Raw genomic sequence first — 13,466 nt, forward strand, 5'->3', positions numbered from 1 at the left:
TTGTTATGAACAAGCTTTTTCCTCAATTTAAATTTGTAGTCGGCCCAAACATTCATCCAGGCTTCGCCAGTTCGAACCGGCGGTCCTAAGATATTGAGTTTTTCACCAATTTTGTTCCATTCTTCCTTAATGTTAACTTTTTCAAGCCACTGCTGTAACCTCTAGCCAAATTTGGATTCCTTTGCAAAATCTGGATCATTTCATCAAATTGTTTTTTCGTTGTGACTTTAAATCTAGAAAAATAGAAATGTTAATAGATTTACATACATATATTTTTGTAATGTTGATACATACTTCTTATTCAAATCCATTTTGTATATAATTTATTCTTTTGTAAACTCAATTTGGGAAAACTTGTGTGTTGTCGGCAACAAAATCTCTAACGACTAATTTTGCAGGTTTTGTCGAATTAGAACGCGTCTTGTGGTACGAAAATTGTAACAGAATTTCATACAGAGTTGTAATTTTTCGCATACGACACAAAAATACCAATTAGTCGTTACGACGCGTCAACTTGCAATTTTCGACACGACTACGCCAGCCATAATAAGGGTGAATAATAATATTTAATATTAAACATGTGGATCCATTTTAAGATGTGAGAGAAAAAGTGGACACACATATATTCATGTGAACAATTCTGACCCTTTGAGGGAGGTATGAGGAACTATGCGCTAATATTTCCATGTTCCCTTATCATCAAAGTTTGATATAAATATTACCACAGACCAAATTTGGACTTTATCTGGTTACCTTTGTTTAAACATTCTGTTTAAACTCTGTTAAAAAAGCCATTATATATATATATATATATATATATATATATATATATATATATATATATATATATATATATATATATATATATATATATATATATATATATATATATATATATATATATATTAATATAATTTGTCTTATTACATAGTGTTATTTTTTATTACATTATCGATATGTGTCTTCATTCACAGTATCGCATATTGCAGGCCATAGTAGTGTATTTGTGTTATCTGGTCCTTTAAATTTCGTATAGTCCCCTTACCATACCTGTTTCATATTTGCCCCTATTTGCGACACTTTAAACAGTTCTTCTTACATTTATCTATTTTTTTCTTCAATTCCGGGAGCGAATAATGGTGCCTCATTTTCAAGTGACAACTTTGTCTTCTTCTTCCATTATATATTTTCTTTAGTTGATTATCCTCCTTTTCTTTTGTTTCATTTTCCTCATCCAACCTCCCATCGACCTTGAAAAGAGCCCAACACGCCTCCCATTTCATTTAGTTATTTATATTTCACGTCCTTTGTCTTAATTCAATGTTTGTTCATTTTTAATTCATTAATCATATTTTTTCCGATATTATGAAATTCATTTGAATTGAAAACGATTTAAGGAAGTCCCTTCTGAGTAATAGAGCTCACCGGGCTCTGTCATTAATTATCTTAAGATTAATTTTTTTTTTCTTCTTCTAAATTCTACAGCGCATTTGGCTTTGGCATTTTTCCGCCCCATTGCGTGTTGAGGCTTCTTGCATGTATTTGCGTAGTGTCCCATGCCTTGGCAATTGTAGCATCGAAGTTCCGGCTCCTCCTGACTACTTCCCCTCCTGTGTTTTTCGGCTGCCGCTGGACTCTTTCAGCCACCATCTTTTCATACTTTGGAATTAACTTCTTAAAGTCGCATTTTTGTCGCATTCATAAACACTGAGGCCGCCGTCTTACATTCTTTCGGTTATGTACTCCACTAACTCTGCTTGTGTTATTGGAGCCCGTCGCCAAGTTCTTGCATTATCAATGCATATCTATGCATGACCTTTTTTCCACTTACAGCCATCCAACCTGTGCAGGATGTCCTTCGCGTCTGTCTTCTCGAATTTCTCACACAACTCCATCTTCAGAGCCAACTGTGCATTTGCACTACTCAAGAAGAATTTTGCGCTTCCGTCAAGCATTCTTCGTGCAAAGATAAATTTTTCTGCTTCATCACATCTCGTATTCGTCCAACCATTTTCTGATGGTGTAACATTCGTCGCCTGTAAATTAAGGGAAGGTTCCCTCTAAGTCTGCAAACGTGACCACACTTTTCTTTCGTTTCCGGCTTTCCAGCTCATCAATGTTATTTTCCAATTTCCAATATTCACGTAATTGACTCTCATTCGCTTGAAAAAAATTGGCTTTGTGTAGCTGTGCGTCAACTTGCTCCCTTGCTGTTGTAACGGCTGTGTCACTTCTTGGTCCCTTGTTGTTGACATGGTTGTGTCTTGCTCACTTACTCTTTGTTGCCATTGCTGTGCTTGGTCTTGCTCACTAAGTTGTCGTTGCGGTGGCTGTGCTTGGTCTTGCTCACTTGTTGTCTTGCTCACAGTGTTTTCTCGTTATGTTTTTTTATTTCCAAACTTTTTGTTGGCTTTTCTACAATTTCACAGTATGCGTTGGTTGTCCCACACCTGAAGTTGTATACTTCTGTATTCTTTGTCGGTCACTTAACGAGTGACGCGATACCTTTTCCTGTATCTATATTATCTAACATGATATTGGTTGTCTTGTTACATAGTTGTATTTTTATCGCATTACCGATTTGTGTCTTCATTTACAGAATTTGTGTTCACTTATATTCTACTACAATATCAATGGTTTTGTAAAACCCCATATAACTGCAACCCAAGATATTCGGAATTTTTTAATTTTAATTTATTTTACAAAAGTTCCAACATAGCTCTTTTTTACTGTTAGTAAACAACTCGGCAAGATTTATTTACTTAATTTTATCGGTTGTAAAGGTCTAAAGGTTTTGCATTTTGGATATCATAAACAGTGTTGACGAAAGTGGTTTTGTTATGATTTTGGTGTTTTTTTTTTTTTTTTTTTTCATTGCGTCATACTGACATTTTATCTTTCGTTTATATTTTATATTTTTATATTTTTTTTTATAACATCTTCATTCTGAGAAAGAGTATACTTTTCAGCAAATGGAAGAGAAAAAAGAACAAGTTAGAAAGCATAAGTCGGTATTCCGACTGATAGATAATATCATCGTTTGATCATTTATTTTTGTATACCCTTTTTTGGGGTCGTTTCATAAATATTATACATATATATTTTCTCTTTATAATGATCTAATGTTTGTAGAAATAATGAAGCAGTGGCATTCGAAATGTTTATTTTTGGGTGTTCCTTCCCGGACACGGTTTTAAAAAGCATTCTGTGATTTTTTACTTCCCTGCAATGCAGTGTAGTTTTAAAAAGTATTGAAAAATAAGTTTACAATTTAAAATGCTTATGAATATTAATTATTTGGGTCAATTTTAAGATGTGAGAATAAAAGTGGAACAATTCTGACCCTTTTAGAGAGGTATGCGGAACTATGCGCTAATATTTTCCATGTTCCCTAATTATCTAAGTTTGATATTAATATTACCACAGATTTTATTGTACTTTATCTGGTTACCGTTTCGTTTTATATGAAATATGTGTGATTTTCTTGACATTTTTAAACTTTTTTGTATAAAAGAATCCGTTTTCCATAATCGCATATTGCAGGCTTCTTTTACAAAATACTTTGTACATCCTTTTGCGTGCGGTTGAGGCGCTGGGAAATTCTAACAATTAAAAATAAATATTTCAACATCATCAGTTTCCCAGTAGTCATAAAATATCACATGTGTACAATTCAGTGATCTTGTGCGCTGTCGCATATGGTAATGTGTAAATAATAAAGTCCATGACCCACACACACCAAATATCGATGCGCCAGTAGGTAGCCAAGATCACTTGAATGAAGGGACAAGCAGCCATGTTATGTTCCCTTTTTAAATCTAAAAATAGATAAGAACAATTGTGTGGCTGCGAGTAGGTTAAGTTAGATTAGTTTTTGTAACAGTTAAGAACAATATTTTTAAAATAAAATCAGATTTAACTCATCAACCCAAACGTGCGGTTGTGTTTTATTTCTCAGGAGTGAGATTTGGAGCTGATATCTACACAGAGTGGTTGGTTTCTCTTCTCACTTGTACACCTCTATTATACCATAGTAGGGTATTTGTATTATCTGGCCCTTTAAATTTCGTATATAGACCTTTAAATGTCAATACTAGTTTCATATTTGCCCCTATTTGCGAGTACATATGACACTTTAAACAATTCTACTTATATTTATCTATTTTTTCCTTCATTTCCGGGAGCCAATAATGGTGCTTCATTTTCAAGTGACAACCTTGTCTTCTTCTTCTTTCATTATATATTTTCTTTATAATCAATTCCTTTTCTTTTGCCTCATTTTCCCCACCCAACCTCTCATCGACCTTGAAAAGAGCACAATTTTGGGCGTTCCTCCCCGGACATGTTTTTAAATAATCACCCTTATTATGGTTGGCGTTGTCGTAGGCGTTCAAGTGTCGTAGACGTAGTCGTAGACGTAGTCGTAGGCGTTGTCGTAAATAAAAATGTTTGGTATTATGTACAATTTTCGACTACGTCTTTTTTGTAATAGATGTAAAAAAAGCAGGGTGCTCTGGAATAATAAACAATTGTAGAATTTACGAGCTACCCGGTTAAAAGAAATAAATGCGTCAGTTGAAATAGTTGAAGTAAAACGATCATTTGTTTAATTAAATATTGAAATATGTTAAGTGTTGGCAATTTTTTATCTGAGGATGAAGATGAGTATATTCAAAATGATTTAAACGTGAGGCGAAAAATATTGCGGCAAGAGTCTAACATATTTTCCATGACTGATTCCCAGTAAGTAAAATGTAAAATGAGGAAGAAGCTAAAATAAATATTTTTCTCTAGATTAGTTAGTTACTTCAGGCTAAGTAAGGATGCATTTAAATATGTTTTGGGTCAAATCACTCCAGACCTCCGTAACCGGGTTAAATCTACAAGTGTCCCAAATACACTAAAACTAGCCGCAACAATTCGAATACTGGCTGAAGGAAGTTATCAAAAGGGTGCTGGGAACGATTTCAATGTCAGTTTATCACAGTCGTCTGTCAGCAATGTGTTCCGCGAGTGCATAGAAGTATTGCATAATAAGCTGTGTCCAAATTGGATCTCTTTTCCCACCACAGAAGAAGAGAAATATGAAATTAAGGAACATTTTTTGAAAAATACTGGATTTCCTGGTGTGATTGGATGTATTGATGGAACGCACATAAAAATTGTTGCGCCAAGAATGGAAGAGAGATTCAAATACTTGAACCGGAAAGGCTTCAACAGTCTCAACGTAACGGTGGTATGTTGCATAACTTATAAATAATGCAAATAGCTTTACTGATTACTGTGTGATCATAAATTAAGAATTAGATATATATCATCACACCATCATGGATCCGTTCACGACTCGTTGGTTTGGAATACAAGTGATTTGAAACAACACATGCAAGAAAACTTTGACAATGGCGAAAGAAATACATGGATATTAGGTACATATATTAAATAAAATTAGTTATGACTTTTATCAAGTTCGTTGTTTTAGGTGACGCAGGATATCCATTGGAAAAATTTTTAATTACGCCATTTAGATCAGCTGACGAAGGCTCACCAGAGTGTAGATTCAACAAAATACATTCAAAAACAAGAAATATAGTTGAACGAGCAATTGGGGTGTTGAAGAACAGATTACGTTGTATATTAGGAGCGAGACAATTGCATTACACCCCTGATATATGTGGAAAAGTAACAGCAGTTTGTGCAGCATTACACAATATTTCCATACATTTCAAAATTGAAATGCCGATAGTTAGTGCAAACCCCGTACTTCATGACAGATTCAAATGATGTTGAAATGAACGACGATTTGAATACATTAGACATAAGATCATCAATAATGCTATATTTAAGTAATTAATTCATTTTATTATTAATTATCTTATAAAAAGTAAAATTCATTTTTAATATTTAATATTTTTATATTCTTCTTTAAGAAATTTTATTTTGTCTTCCTTTAACTTATAACCAATTTTTCTTTGTTTTAACAACTCTTCATTCAGTTTGTAGTTTTTGCGTTGGTACCTCTCAATATCATTTAATGATCGTTTAACATCATTATATAACTCTGTTTGCACCTTCAACTGCTCTTCAAGAAGTTCATATTTGTGGTCACTTTTCTTTTGTCTTTTTGAAGAAGTCGTTCTAACCTCTTCCTGAAGTTCATTTTGATTCGGGTTATTTGTGCTTACAGAGGGAATCGTACAGACATCTTGGATGACAACAACCTGCTTCTGTTGCGTATTTCTGTGAAATCTGTTTACGCTTGGAGGAGTCAGTATGCAGGGATTGTGGTTTTCTTTGTCTTCGCCAATTTCAAACCCTTCAAACAGTTCCTCCTCAGTCTCCAGTTCACCAAGTATTGCACGCTGTTGAATTCCAATTGCTTGGTTGCCTGCATTTACAATTGTCTCCAATTGTAACAGGCGTGATGCTGCTTCCTCCGTTTCGCTTAAAATGAACTGCTTGAAGGGCCCTCCACCTGTAGCACGACATTCTGCCTTGTTATGAACAAGCTTTTTCCTCAATTTAAATTTGTAGTCGGCCCAAACATTCATCCAGGCTTCGCCAGTTCGAACCGGCGGTCCTAAGATATTGAGTTTTTCACCAATTTTGTTCCATTCTTCCTTAATGTTAACTTTTTCAAGCCACTGCTGTAACCTCTAGCCAAATTTGGATTCCTTTGCAAAATCTGGATCATTTCATCAAATTGTTTTTTCGTTGTGACTTTAAATCTAGAAAAATAGAAATGTTAATAGATTTACATACATATATTTTTGTAATGTTGATACATACTTCTTATTCAAATCCATTTTGTATATAATTTATTCTTTTGTAAACTCAATTTGGGAAAACTTGTGTGTTGTCGGCAACAAAATCTCTAACGACTAATTTTGCAGGTTTTGTCGAATTAGAACGCGTCTTGTGGTACGAAAATTGTAACAGAATTTCATACAGAGTTGTAATTTTTCGCATACGACACAAAAATACCAATTAGTCGTTACGACGCGTCAACTTGCAATTTTCGACACGACTACGCCAGCCATAATAAGGGTGAATAATAATATTTAATATTAAACATGTGGATCCATTTTAAGATGTGAGAGAAAAAGTGGACACACATATATTCATGTGAACAATTCTGACCCTTTGAGGGAGGTATGAGGAACTATGCGCTAATATTTCCATGTTCCCTTATCATCAAAGTTTGATATAAATATTACCACAGACCAAATTTGGACTTTATCTGGTTACCTTTGTTTAAACATTCTGTTTAAACTCTGTTAAAAAAGCCATTATATATATATATATATATATATATATATATATATATATATATATATATATATATATATATATATATATATATATATATATATATATATTTAATATAATTTGTCTTATTACATAGTGTTATTTTTTATTACATTATCGATATGTGTCTTCATTCACAGTATCGCATATTGCAGGCCATAGTAGTGTATTTGTGTTATCTGGTCCTTTAAATTTCGTATAGTCCCCTTACCATACCTGTTTCATATTTGCCCCTATTTGCGACACTTTAAACAGTTCTTCTTACATTTATCTATTTTTTTCTTCAATTCCGGGAGCGAATAATGGTGCCTCATTTTCAAGTGACAACTTTGTCTTCTTCTTCCATTATATATTTTCTTTAGTTGATTATCCTCCTTTTCTTTTGTTTCATTTTCCTCATCCAACCTCCCATCGACCTTGAAAAGAGCCCAACACGCCTCCCATTTCATTTAGTTATTTATATTTCACGTCCTTTGTCTTAATTCAATGTTTGTTCATTTTTAATTCATTAATCATATTTTTTCCGATATTATGAAATTCATTTGAATTGAAAACGATTTAAGGAAGTCCCTTCTGAGTAATAGAGCTCACCGGGCTCTGTCATTAATTATCTTAAGATTATTTTTTTTTTCTTCTTCTAAATTCTACAGCGCATTTGGCTTTGGCATTTTTCCGCCCCATTGCGTGTTGAGGCTTCTTGCATGTATTTGCGTAGTGTCCCATGCCTTGGCAATTGTAGCATCGAAGTTCCGGCTCCTCCTGACTACTTCCCCTCCTGTGTTTTTCGGCTGCCGCTGGACTCTTTCAGCCACCATCTTTTCATACTTTGGAATTAACTTCTTAAAGTCGCATTTTTGTCGCATTCATAAACACTGAGGCCGCCGTCTTACATTCTTTCGGTTATGTACTCCACTAACTCTGCTTGTGTTATTGGAGCCCGTCGCCAAGTTCTTGCATTATCAATGCATATCTATGCATGACCTTTTTTCCACTTACAGCCATCCAACCTGTGCAGGATGTCCTTCGCGTCTGTCTTCTCGAATTTCTCACACAACTCCATCTTCAGAGCCAACTGTGCATTTGCACTACTCAAGAAGAATTTTGCGCTTCCGTCAAGCATTCTTCGTGCAAAGATAAATTTTTCTGCTTCATCACATCTCGTATTCGTCCAACCATTTTCTGATGGTGTAACATTCGTCGCCTGTAAATTAAGGGAAGGTTCCCTCTAAGTCTGCAAACGTGACCACACTTTTCTTTCGTTTCCGGCTTTCCAGCTCATCAATGTTATTTTCCAATTTCCAATATTCACGTAATTGACTCTCATTCGCTTGAAAAAAATTGGCTTTGTGTAGCTGTGCGTCAACTTGCTCCCTTGCTGTTGTAACGGCTGTGTCACTTCTTGGTCCCTTGTTGTTGACATGGTTGTGTCTTGCTCACTTACTCTTTGTTGCCATTGCTGTGCTTGGTCTTGCTCACTAAGTTGTCGTTGCGGTGGCTGTGCTTGGTCTTGCTCACTTGTTGTCTTGCTCACAGTGTTTTCTCGTTATGTTTTTTTATTTCCAAACTTTTTGTTGGCTTTTCTACAATTTCACAGTATGCGTTGGTTGTCCCACACCTGAAGTTGTATACTTCTGTATTCTTTGTCGGTCACTTAACGAGTGACGCGATACCTTTTCCTGTATCTATATTATCTAACATGATATTGGTTGTCTTGTTACATAGTTGTATTTTTATCGCATTACCGATTTGTGTCTTCATTTACAGAATTTGTGTTCACTTATATTCTACTACAATATCAATGGTTTTGTAAAACCCCATATAACTGCAACCCAAGATATTCGGAATTTTTTAATTTTAATTTATTTTACAAAAGTTCCAACATAGCTCTTTTTTACTGTTAGTAAACAACTCGGCAAGATTTATTTACTTAATTTTATCGGTTGTAAAGGTCTAAAGGTTTTGCATTTTGGATATCATAAACAGTGTTGACGAAAGTGGTTTTGTTATGATTTTGGTGTTTTTTTTTTTTTCATTGCGTCATACTGACATTTTATCTTTCGTTTATATTTTATATTTTTATATTTTTTTTATAACATCTTCATTCTGAGAAAGAGTATACTTTTCAGCAAATGGAAGAGAAAAAAGAACAAGTTAGAAAGCATAAGTCGGTATTCCGACTGATAGATAATATCATCGTTTGATCATTTATTTTTGTATACCCTTTTTTGGGGTCGTTTCATAAATATTATACATATATATTTTCTCTTTATAATGATCTAATGTTTGTAGAAATAATGAAGCAGTGGCATTCGAAATGTTTATTTTTGGGTGTTCCTTCCCGGACACGGTTTTAAAAAGCATTCTGTGATTTTTTACTTCCCTGCAATGCAGTGTAGTTTTAAAAAGTATTGAAAAATAAGTTTACAATTTAAAATGCTTATGAATATTAATTATTTGGGTCAATTTTAAGATGTGAGAATAAAAGTGGAACAATTCTGACCCTTTTAGAGAGGTATGCGGAACTATGCGCTAATATTTTCCATGTTCCCTAATTATCTAAGTTTGATATTAATATTACCACAGATTTTATTGTACTTTATCTGGTTACCGTTTCGTTTTATATGAAATATGTGTGATTTTCTTGACATTTTTAAACTTTTTTGTATAAAAGAATCCGTTTTCCATAATCGCATATTGCAGGCTTCTTTTACAAAATACTTTGTACATCCTTTTGCGTGCGGTTGAGGCGCTGGGAAATTCTAACAATTAAAAATAAATATTTCAACATCATCAGTTTCCCAGTAGTCATAAAATATCACATGTGTACAATTCAGTGATCTTGTGCGCTGTCGCATATGGTAATGTGTAAATAATAAAGTCCATGACCCACACACACCAAATATCGATGCGCCAGTAGGTAGCCAAGATCACTTGAATGAAGGGACAAGCAGCCATGTTATGTTCCCTTTTTAAATCTAAAAATAGATAAGAACAATTGTGTGGCTGCGAGTAGGTTAAGTTAGATTAGTTTTTGTAACAGTTAAGAACAATATTTTTAAAATAAAATCAGATTTAACTCATCAACCCAAACGTGCGGTTGTGTTTTATTTCTCAGGAGTGAGATTTGGAGCTGATATCTACACAGAGTGGTTGGTTTCTCTTCTCACTTGTACACCTCTATTATACCATAGTAGGGTATTTGTATTATCTGGCCCTTTAAATTTCGTATATAGACCTTTAAATGTCAATACTAGTTTCATATTTGCCCCTATTTGCGAGTACATATGACACTTTAAACAATTCTACTTATATTTATCTATTTTTTCCTTCATTTCCGGGAGCCAATAATGGTGCTTCATTTTCAAGTGACAACCTTGTCTTCTTCTTCCATTATATATTTTCTTTATAATCAACTCCTTTTCTTTTGCCTCATTTTCCCCACCCAACCTCTCATCGACCTTGAAAAGAGCACAATTTTGGGCGTTCCTCCCCGGACACGGTTTTAAATAATAATAATATTTAATATTAAACATGTGGATCCATTTTAAGATGTGAGAGAAAAAGTGGACACACATATATTCATGTGAACAATTCTGACCCTTTGAGGGAGGTATGAGGAACTATGCGCTAATATTTTCATGTTCCCTTATCATCAAAGTTTGATATAAATATTACCACAGACCAAATTTGGACTTTATCTGGTTACCTTTGTTTAAACATTCTTTTAAACTCTGAACCACTCTGTTAAAAAGCCATTAACAGAGCAATATTAATGTTAACCGATTTTCATAAAACCACTATTTTTACATTTTAGATGTCAAAGTATATTAATGTTAACCGATTACTTACTTTTTAGATGTCAGTATATATATATGTAGATTTTGTCCGTCCATACGTTGCAATAAACATTTTATTGAAAATAATACACAGACATAAACAAATAAAGTTGATATATTAAGCCAAGAAAATAAAAAAATTGAAATCATATGGTATCACAGCCCTACCTTGATTTTATTGTACCATGCATCCAACTATATACAGTAGACCTATTCTATAATTTTTAATTACTTAACTCATTGCTTATTTTACAAAAAAATTAATATGTAATTTTATTTTTGTTACAATAACAAAATAAATTTTAGTAATAACAAGAGAACTATAGTAAATTTGTTTTTATCATATTTTTAAAATTTTGTTTGAATTACATGGTATGTTATTATCGATAAAACTCAATTCAGCAGATGTCGCCTTGTCTGTTTTCAAGGGTTTGAGTCTATATGTTACAAATATACACATTTCTAAATTGAATTTAATGATATCTTTCTAAATATATAAGGATCTTTAGAAAATTTAAAAACTTTAAATATTTAGAGATCTATTACATACGTGTGCTTATCATTCAATTTTTTTACAATTTTATGCATAATACGTTTGATTTAACACTTTTGCAAATATATTTTTAGTTTTAATATGTTTTGTTTTTATTTTCCATATACAGTAGATATCACAAAAATATTGAAATTGCTTGAATAATATCGGAAAAATTACCAGTAGTTATATCTGTAATACTCTTTTATTGCATCATGGTTTATCTCGTGAAATTGTTTAGCATACGTTGCGTGTATTTTAATGAGGCATAACATTTGTAGATACGTCAGACCTTGCGCTTTAATACGCTCTTTGTTTAGGTACTTTCGTAAGTTGGCTAACCAACGCCATGTTATTGTTTTCCCAACCAATTTATGTTTTACTATTCATACTGATTTGTTTACTACAACTTTATTAGCAATAAAAGTATTTAATATTTCGACCAAAGACATTGTATGTGCTGTAACATTTGTTCACAATGACTTAAAATATGTAAAACGAAAATTAGATTTACCGTGAGTTCGTATGACTTTGTAGACTAAATTAAGCTCCTGTCTTAAATGCCACGAGAAAACTTTCTTTTGGACAGGATGTGTATAGTGATTTGAAATATGTTTTTTAAAGCTTGTTATCGCACACCTTTGGTTAATAAATTTATGTGATTGCACTCAATTAAATTGCGAGTACAGTATCGGAACAATTGAAATTGTTTATCACGTCTTTTGGCTCGCGTAAATCCCTGGCCGAAGACCAGATTTATACCACAAACATACCATTAGGCATATATCGGAAGGTATACGTTTATATCGTGATTAACATAACATAGACTAACTAGAGATATCCCTAAGAGAAACAACCAAAGTGCCGTGTATAAATCTGCGTGGAATTTCTTCCATATATAATACCACCTCTTCAAGAGATGATACAATTCGGAAACTTTTTTATTAAAAAGGGATGATTTCGTTGTCCATAATTGTTGATTCCGAGTCCTAACAGCTGTAATTGTTCCAATTTACGCATTGCGGTCCAAAAAAATATAGTAACATTTTGTTCTGTGCATTTTTATAGTGAATTTCATAAATGTCAGTGCGTAGTTGGAAAATATGGCTTTTGGAAACCGGTTGCAAGGTATCTAACACAATTAGTAGGTCTGGTCAGTCCAACTTCGGCTACGGCACTCTAAGATCAGCTACGTCACTAAAAGTTTTCAGAAATTCGATATATTTTTTTAGTAACTTGAGGTTTTCTTTTTTTTTCTCACGGAAGCAGAAATTAGTGAGTTTGTATCCTCGATGTGATCAGCGTGTCGTCTTCAGTCATTTTAATCTTCTGGCTAATTGAAGCATAACTGCGGGGTTGGACAGTGGCAGATTAAGTGCTCCACCATGTCGCTTTCCTCCTCGTCCTGACAAAACCTGCAGTATTCACAGAAAAATTCTGAATTTTCCGCTCCTTGTAAAAAGTTTGAGCTCAGTTATTCATGGTTATGGTTCGCGCCGAGTCCGTTGCATTGTGCCCATCTAGAAAGTTTAACAAGAGCTCCCTCACTGAGGTCTGAAGCAGTTTGCAAAATTTTTCCGGCAATCAGCAGAACCACATCGTCAGCGTAAGCCACGACTTTTGTCCCGTCATGCTCCAGATCTTTTAGTATGTCGTTTATCACCAGAAGCCAGAGTAATGGTGACAGAACCCCTCCTTGTGGAGTACCCCTCAACCTCACAATTAGGAGTGGTGGTAACCAAGTTTTGTAAGAGAACTATGAATGGCCGCGAGTGTGACATAGTTGAAGGCCC

The 13,466-nt window shown here is 33.8% G+C and overlaps 1 protein-coding gene and 1 long non-coding RNA gene across 7 annotated transcripts in view; both read left to right on the top strand.

Annotated features, from left to right (window-relative positions):
* The window catches only part of LOC101888100 (lysine-specific demethylase 6A), a 333,176-nt gene that overhangs the window by 46,866 nt on the left and 272,844 nt on the right, over positions 1-13,466 (top strand). Inside the window, exon 1 of one of the 5 annotated variants that reach the window (XM_059128237.1) lies at positions 12,008-12,126. The exons of 3 other annotated variants lie outside the window; for them this stretch is intronic. The gene's annotated coding sequence lies outside the window, so the exon portion shown is untranslated. Of the gene's footprint in view, positions 1-12,007; positions 12,127-12,215; positions 12,467-13,466 lie in introns of those variants that run through there. One more of the 5 variants, XM_059128236.1, reaches the window with a different exon arrangement.
* On the top strand, positions 4,420-5,822 carry LOC131805007 (uncharacterized). 2 transcript variants are annotated; one of them, XR_009343458.1, is made up of 4 exons: positions 4,424-4,743; positions 4,795-5,236; positions 5,302-5,426; positions 5,480-5,822. It is a non-coding gene; the product is annotated as an uncharacterized LOC131805007 (long non-coding RNA). The 2 variants fall into 2 exon arrangements; XR_009343457.1 differs by having other exon boundaries at positions 4,420-5,236; positions 5,480-5,773.

This window comes from Musca domestica, unplaced genomic scaffold (assembly GCF_030504385.1).
Source record: "Musca domestica strain aabys unplaced genomic scaffold, Musca_domestica.polishedcontigs.V.1.1 5, whole genome shotgun sequence".
In the NCBI taxonomy this organism is placed as follows: Eukaryota; Metazoa; Arthropoda; class Insecta; order Diptera; family Muscidae; genus Musca; species Musca domestica.